The sequence below is a fragment of the Oncorhynchus nerka genome, unplaced genomic scaffold, assembly GCF_034236695.1.
Source record: "Oncorhynchus nerka isolate Pitt River unplaced genomic scaffold, Oner_Uvic_2.0 unplaced_scaffold_948, whole genome shotgun sequence".
Taxonomy (NCBI): domain Eukaryota; kingdom Metazoa; phylum Chordata; class Actinopteri; order Salmoniformes; family Salmonidae; genus Oncorhynchus; species Oncorhynchus nerka.
The window spans coordinates 168149-175648 of record NW_027040367.1 but is presented as its reverse complement, the minus strand read 5'-3'; the positions used below and the strand labels follow the sequence as shown (position 1 = coordinate 175648).

Below are 7500 nucleotides of genomic sequence, written 5' to 3'. Positions count from 1 at the left end.
ACTGTCGGTCCAGCCCGGCCCAGTCTGCTGGGTTTGATATGTAGGCTGTCTGTCTGTCTGTCCAGTCCAGCCCGGCCCAGTCTGCTGGGTTTGATATGTAGGCTGTCTGTCTGTCTGTCCAGTCCAGCCCGGCCCAGTCTGCTGGATTTGATGTGTAGGCTGTCTGACTGTCGGTCCAGCCCGGCCCAGTCTGCTGGGTTTGATATGTAGGCTGTCTGTCTGTCCAGTCCAGCCCGGCCCAGTCTGCTGGGTTTGATATGTAGGCTGTCTGTCTGTCTGTCCAGTCCAGCCCGGCCCAGTCTGCTGGGTTTGATGTGTAGGCTGCCTGTCTGTCTGTCCAGTCCAGCCCGGCCCAGTCTGCTGGGTTTGATATGTAGGCTGTCTGTCTGTCTGTCCAGTCCAGCCCAGCCCAGTCTGCTGGGTTTGATATGTAGGCTGTCTGTCTGTCGGTCCAGTCCAGCCCGGCCCAGTCTGCTGGGTTTGATGTGTAGGCTGTCTGACTGTCGGTCCAGCCCGGCCCAGTCTGCTGGGTTTGATATGTAGGCTGTCTGTCTGTCCAGTCCAGCCCGGCCCAGTCTGCTGGGTTTGATATGTAGGCTGTCTGTCGGTCCAGTCCAGCCCGGCCCAGTCTGCTGGGTTTGATATGTAGGCTGTCTGTCTGTCCAGTCCAGCCCGGCCCAGTCTGCTGGGTTCTGTCTGTCTGTCTGTCCAGTCCAGCCCGGCCCAGTCTGCTGGGTTTGATGTGTTGTCTGTCTGTCTGTCTGTCTGTCTGTCTGTCTGTCTGTCTGTCTGTCTGTCCAGTCCAGCCCGGCCCAGTCTGCTGGGTTTGATGTGTAGTCTGTCTGTCTGTCTGTCTGTCTGTCTGTCTGTCTGTCTGTCTGTCTGTCTGTCTGTCTGTCTGTCCAGTCCAGCGCGGCCCAGTCTGCTGTGTTTGATGTGTAGTCTGTCTGTCTGTCTGTCTGTCTGTCTGTCTGTCTGTCTGTCTGTCTGTCTGTCTGTCTGTCCAGTCCAGCCCGGCCCAGTCTGCTGGGTTTGATATGTAGGCTGTCTGTCGGTCCAGTCCAGCCCGGCCCAGTCTGCTGGGTTTGATATGTAGGCTGTCTGTCTGTCCAGTCCAGCCCGGCCCAGTCTGCTGGGTTTGATGTGTAGTCTGTCTGTCTGTCTGTCTGTCTGTCTGTCTGTCTGTCTGTCTGTCTGTCTGTCTGTCTGTCTGTCTGTCCAGTCCAGCCCGGCCCAGTCTGCTGGGTTTGATGTGTAGTCTGTCTGTCTGTCTGTCTGTCTGTCTGTCTGTCTGTCTGTCTGTCTGTCTGTCTGTCTGTCTGTCTGTCTGTCCAGTCCAGTGTTTGATGCCCAGTCTGCTGTGTTTGATTGTCTGTCTGTCTGTCTGTCTGTCTGTCTGTCTGTCTGTCTGTCTGTCTGTCTGTCCAGTCCAGCCCGGCCCAGTCTGCTGGGTTTGATATGTAGGCTGTCTGTCTGTCCAGTCCAGCCCGGCCCAGTCTGCTGGGTTTGATGTGTAGTCTGTCTGTCTGTCTGTCTGTCTGTCTGTCTGTCTGTCTGTCTGTCTGTCCAGTCCAGCCCGGCCCAGTCTGCTGGGTTTGATGTGTAGTCTGTCTGTCTGTCTGTCTGTCTGTCTGTCTGTCTGTCTGTCTGTCCAGTCCAGCGCGGCCCAGTCTGCTGTGTTTGATGTGTAGTCTGTCTGTCTGTCTGTCTGTCTGTCTGTCTGTCTGTCTGTCTGTCTGTCTGTCTGTCTGTCTGTCTGTCTGTCTGTCCAGTCCAGCCCGGCCCAGTCTGCTGGGTTTGATGTGTAGTCTGTCTGTCTGTCTGTCCAGTCCAGCCCGGCCCAGTCTGCTGGGTTTGATATGTAGTCTGTCTGTCTGTCTGTCTGTCCAGTCCAGCCCGGCCCAGTCTGCTGTGTTTGATATGTAGTCTGTCTGTCTGTCTGTCTGTCTGTCCAGTCCAGCCCGGCCCAGTCTGCTGTGTTTGATATGTCTGTCTGTCTGTCTGTCTGTCTGTCTGTCTGTCTGTCCAGCTGGCCCAGTCTGCTGGGGTTGATGTGTAGTCTGGGACCGTGCTGCTGGGAGCAGTGATAAACTGAAGCCATCAGCTGCTTTGCTCTTTCATGTGCAGCTCAAACAGGGTCCACACACTGAGGCTTTCAACTGAGAGCCAGCCGGCCATCCAGGGCAGAAAACCAGGGGTAAACTTCTCACTTAACTTCAAGTGGCTTTTCTTCAGGATCCCTGAAATTAGGACATGTAGGAGTCTCCCAGGCCTCAGCTTTGACATTGGGATTCTGCTGTGTCATGGTGATGGGGACTCATGACAACCACGGTTGTAGTTTAGTTTGTCCCCTGCAGGTCTTTACTCACTACTCAATGTCCTCTAGAGTGTTTCACTTTAACCGGGGGGGGGGGGGTCCTTTGCTGTGGTGACTGTAGGAAGAGGTGGAGGGAGGGATGAATGAATGGAGGGAGGGAGGGAGGCAGGCAGAGGCGACAGACAACTCTCAACACAGTGGGTGGTGGTGTTTGTTCTGCTGAAGTAAATAAAAGAAGAAGCTCCCATAACAACTCTCTCCTCTCCTCTCCTCTCCTCTCCTCTCCTCTCCTCTCCTCTCCTCTCCTCTCCTCTCCTCTCCTCTCCTCTCCTCTCCTCTCCTCTCCTTTGAATTGATTATTCAGAGAATCGAAGGCAAATTTAAACAAACCTGAGCCAGCAAGGTAATCCTCAGAGGACGAACATCAATAAATGAATCTTTAGATAATTCATTACTTTTACAAATGACAAAAGTCCATTATTTGAATGTAGTTGTTTTATAAAAGTTGATTGTTTGATGTCTGGAAGGTGTTTGAACTTCACAGAACATCCATCACTTCTATCACTTCACTGGTAATACAGCCCCACTGTCTGCACTGCCCCAATACCATACATTATTACATTACATTACATTACATTACAATACAATATAATACAATACAATTACATTACCATACATTACATTACATTACCAGACATTACATTACAATACAATATAATAAAATACAATTACATTACATTACATTACAATACATTACCAGACATTACATTACAATACAATATAATACAATACAATTACATTACATTACATTACATTTACATTACATTACAATACAATATAATACAATACAATTACATTACCATACATTACATTACATTACCAGACATTACATTACAATACAATATAATAAAATACAATTACATTACATTACATTACAATACATTATACATACAATACATTATTACATTACATTACCATACATTACATTACATTGCCATACAATACAATACAATATAATACAATACATTACAATATCATACAATACAAGACATTACATTACCAATACATTACAATACATTACATTACATTACAATACATTACTACATTACAATACATTACAATACAATACATTACAATACATTACACTACATTACATTACAATACAATACATTATAATACATTACACTACATTACAATACAATACATTATACATTACATTACATTACAATACATTACAATACATTACACAATACAATACATTACACTACAATACATTACAATACAATACATTACACTACATTACAATACATTACACAATACATTACACTACATTACAATACAATACATTACAATACAATACATTACAATACAATACATTACAATACAATACATTACATTACAATATACATTACAATACAATACATTACACTACATTACAATACAATACATTACCATACATAATACAATTACATTAATACACTACATTACGATACAATACATTACCATACAATACATTCCCAATACAATACAATACATATATTACAATACATTACAATACATTGCACTACATCACAATACATTACAATGCAATACAATACAATACATTACAATACAATGTCTTACAATACAATACATTACATTACAATACAGTATCTTACAATACATTACAATATAATACACTACACTACACTACATTACAATACAATACATTACCATACAATACACTACACTACAATACATTACACTACATTACAATACATTACATTACAATACAATACATTACCATACAATACACTACTATTACACTACACTACATTACAATACAATACATTACATTACAATACAATACATTACCATACAATACACTATTACACTACATTACACTACAATACATTACAATACAATACATTACTTTACACTACATTACCATACAATACATTACACTACACTACACTACAATACAATACATTACATCACAATACAATACACTACTTTACACTACACTACAATACACTACAATACATACATACAATACATTACATTACAATACAATACATTACCATACAATACACTACACTACAATACATTACATTACAATACAATACATTACAATACAATACATTACCATACAATACATTACAATACAATATATACAATACAATACACTACATTACAATACACTACATACATTACACATACAACAATACATTACATTACAATACAATACACTACATTACAATACAATACATTACCAAACACTACAATACATCACAATACAATACACTACATTACACTACAATACATTACCATACAATACACTACATTACAATACATTACATTACAATGCAATATGTTACAATACACTACACTACACTACAATACATTACACTACATTACACTACAATACATTACATTACAATACATTACATTACAATACATTACATTACAATACATTACACTACACTACACTACATTACATTACATTACACTACAATTACACTACACTACACTACACTACACTACAATTACACTACACTACACTACAATTACACTACACTACAATACACTACGTTACAATACAATACACTACACTACACTACACACTACACTACACTACACTACACTACAATGAGTTATGTTAAATAAAGGAATGTCTTTATTTGATGGTGATGGTCCTCTACACTGCTGTTGTCGTCCTCCCTAAACCTGATTTACTGACTGCTGTGGAATCCTTCCATTAGCCCAGTGTGTTGGAGTGTGTGTGTGCATGCATGTGTGTTGGAGTGTGTGTGTGCATGCATGTGTGTGTGTGTTGTGTGCATGCATGTGTGTGTGTGCATGCGTGTGTGTGTGTTGGAGTGTGTGTGTGCATGCATGTGTGTGTGTGCATGCGTGTGTGTGTGTTGGAGTGTGTGTGTGCATGCATGTGTGTGTTTAACAACTAAAACTCTTATCTCTCCCAGAGCTGGCTTCTAGAGAGGTCATTTTCCCAGGCACTCTAAGCTGAAGTCTGCCTGGTCTGGACAGCATCCCACCGAGTCTCTTCTACCACGTTTTTCTGGTTCTTCCTTCTCAAAGACAAAGAGATGTTAAGAAACACCACTGTATCTGGGATGGTACAGCAACAGGCATTAGTGTTTACAAACAGACAACTTACTGTCTCTGTCCTTCACGTGATGCGTCTGCCGTGTGATGTCGTCTCTCTCTGTTCTATAGTTCTGAATGTTCAATAAAAACGGACCTTGAAAATGGCCGTCTGGAAAGGTTCCTTTCGTTTCCTGTATTTTGAAGAGCATTCTGCATTTATGTTGTTGTCTTGGACCAAATCTGCACCAAAGGTCTCACGATATTCACCTTGTCATTCATGGACTGTGACCGACTGTTTCCTCTACTTATCTACATTCTTTGGCATATTGTTTTCTGATGTTATTTTCTCCCGCTGTCTGGTTGTCCTGCAGTGGAGCTGTTAGTCTGTACGACTCAGGCCATAGCTGACATAGTGACCCAGGTTCTCCCATCTTACCCTCTGTCCAGTGGAGCTGTTAGTCTGTACGACTCAGGCCATAGCTGACATAGTGACCCAGGTTCTCCCATCTTACCCTCTGTCCAGTGGAGCTGTTAGTCTGTACGACTCAGGCCACAGCTGACATAGTGACCCAGGTTCTCCCATCTTACCCTCTGTCCAGTGGAGCTGTTAGTCTGTACGACTCAGGCCACAGCTGACATAGTGACCCAGGTTCTCCCATCTTACCCTCTGTCCAGTGGAGCTGTTAGTCTGTACGACTCAGGCCATAGCTGACATAGTGACCCAGGTTCTCCCATCTTACCCTCTGTCCAGTGGAGCTGTTAGTCTGTACGACTCAGGCCACAGCTGACATAGTGACCCAGGTTCTCCCATCTTACCCTCTGTCCAGTGGAGCTGTTAGTCTGTACGACTCAGGCCACAGCTGACATAGTGACCCAGGTTCTCCCATCTTACCCTCTGTCCAGTGGAGCTGTTAGTCTGTACGACTCAGGCCATAGCTGACATAGTGACCCAGGTTCTCCCATCTTACCCTCTGTCCAGTGGAGCTGTTAGTCTGTACGACTCAGGCCATAGCTGACATAGTGACCCAGGTTCTCCCATCTTACCCTCTGTCCAGTGGAGCTGTTAGTCTGTACGACTCAGGCCATCTTAGGTTCTCCCTCTGTCCAGTGGAGCATAGTGACCCAGGTAGCTCATAGTGACCCAGGTTCTCCCATCTTACCCTCTGTCCAGTGGAGCTGTTAGTCTGTACGACTCAGGCCATAGCTGACATAGTGACCCAGGTTCTCCCATCTTACCCTCTGTCCAGTGGAGCTGTTAGTCTGTACGACTCAGGCCACAGCTGACATAGTGACCCAGGTTCTCCCATCTTACCCTCTGTCCAGTGGAGCTGTTAGTCTGTACGACTCAGGCCATAGCTGACATAGTGACCCAGGTTCTCCCATCTTACCCTCTGTCCAGTGGAGCTGTTAGTCTGTACGACTCAGGCCACAGCTGACATAGTGACCCAGGTTCTCCCATCTTACCCTCTGTCCAGCGGATCCTTTTGTCTGTACGACTCAGGCCACAGCTGACATAGTGACCCAGGTTCTCCCATCTTACCCTCTGTCCAGTGGAGCTGTTAGTCTGTACGACTCAGGCCATAGCTGACATAGTGACCCAGGTTCTCCCATCTTACCCTCTGTCCAGTGGAGCTGTTAGTCTGTACGACTCAGGCCACAGCTGACATAGTGACCCAGGTTCTCCCATCTTACCCTCTGTCCAGTGGAGCTGTTAGTCTGTACGACTCAGGCCACAGCTGACATAGTGACCCAGGTTCTCCCATCTTACCCTCTGTCCAGTGGAGCTGTTAGTCTGTACGACTCAGGCCATAGCTGACATAGTGACCCAGGTTCTCCCATCTTACCCTCTGTCCAGTGGAGCTGTTAGTCTGTACGACTCAGGCCACAGCTGACATAGTGACCCAGGTTCTCCCATCTTACCCTCTGTCCAGTGGAGCTGTTAGTCTGTACGACTCAGGCCATAGCTGACATAGTGACCCAGGTTCTCCCATCTTACCCTCTGTCCAGTGGAGCTGTTAGTCTGTACGACTCAGGCCACAGCTGACATAGTGACCCAGGTTCTCCCATCTTACCCTCTGTCCAGTGGAGCTGTTAGT

General features: G+C 44.7%; 1 protein-coding gene and 1 long non-coding RNA gene across 2 annotated transcripts in view; both read left to right on the top strand.

Annotated features, from left to right (window-relative positions):
* LOC135570674 (uncharacterized) overlaps window positions 1-7500 on the top strand; it is a 241397-nt gene that overhangs the window by 84850 nt on the left and 149047 nt on the right. The gene's annotated exons all lie outside the window — the stretch shown is intronic.
* The window catches only part of LOC135570673 (collagen alpha-1(XIV) chain-like), a 128182-nt gene that overhangs the window by 34863 nt on the left and 85819 nt on the right, over window positions 1-7500 (top strand). The gene's annotated exons all lie outside the window — the stretch shown is intronic.